Source organism: Manacus vitellinus, unplaced genomic scaffold (genome assembly GCF_001715985.3).
Source record: "Manacus vitellinus isolate BGI_N305 unplaced genomic scaffold, ASM171598v3 scaffold_1_pilon, whole genome shotgun sequence".
In the NCBI taxonomy this organism is placed as follows: domain Eukaryota; kingdom Metazoa; phylum Chordata; class Aves; order Passeriformes; family Pipridae; genus Manacus; species Manacus vitellinus.
In genome coordinates, this window is record NW_021939396.1 from 1022353 (window position 1) to 1023315 (window position 963).

Below are 963 nucleotides of genomic sequence, written 5' to 3' on the forward strand. Positions count from 1 at the left end.
ATCCAGGTGTGAGTCACATGGGAGGGAAAAAGCCAAAATTCCATCTGAGCCAGGAGTTAATCAGGTAGGAGGGAAAAAGCCAAAATTCCCTCTGATCCAGGAATTAATCAGGTGGGAGAGACTTCTCTCTTTGACCTCATCACTGTCAACCTGAACAAGCAATAGTAGGCACCAATCCAAGGGCTGGACAAGAACAAGGGAGATTCCTGGGAATGCCTCCTGCACTGGGAGGCAGCAGAATTCCCTCTGGGATGAGTCTGGGCAGCAAACAAGTTGTCAGGAGTGGGATTCGAACCCACGCCTCCAGGGGAGACTGCGACCTGAACGCAGCGCCTTAGACCGCTCGGCCATCCTGACCTCTGGAATTTACCCATTTCCGTGTCCTTTGGAACAATCTGGAAAGTTGTCATGGATCCAGTGTGTCCTTCAAGTTTGTGGAGCATTTCCTTGGGCATCCAGGACTCTCCTCTGCACTCCAGCTGGGAAGCAACTGCCTGGACTCTGGAACAGACAGGAGTTGGAGCCGGGTGGGGATCAGTCCCTGCTCCCAAGGAACAAGTGATGGGACAAGAGGAAGGGGCCTAAAATGCACCAGGGGAGGTTTAGATTGGGTATTAGGATAAATTTCCTCACTGAAAGGGTGGCCAGGCAGTGGAATGGGCTGTGCAGGGAAGTGGTAAAATCCCCATCCCTGGAAGTGCTCAAATGGACTTCAGTGTTCGAAGGTACTCAAAAAGTGTGGATGTGGCACTTGAGGATATATTTTAGTGGTGGACACAGTGATTCTGCATTAACCGTTGGACTTGATGATCTTAGAGGTCTTTTCCAACGTTAATAATTCCATGAGAAGGTCTGATGTTCTCTCCTTCCTCCCCCATCACTAAGTGGAGCAGGAGGTAAAAAATTAAGCTGGGCTTAAGCAGTGAAATGCCACAAACCAGCAGAATTAAGGAGGGAAAAAAA

The 963-nt window shown here is 49.5% G+C and overlaps 1 non-coding gene across 1 annotated transcript; it reads right to left on the reverse strand.

Moving 5' to 3' along the window:
• Nucleotides 1–274: 274 nt before the first annotated feature.
• TRNAL-CAG lies at nt 275–357 on the reverse strand. The gene has a single exon. It is a non-coding gene; the product is annotated as a tRNA-Leu (tRNA).
• Nucleotides 358–963: the final 606 nt, after the last annotated feature.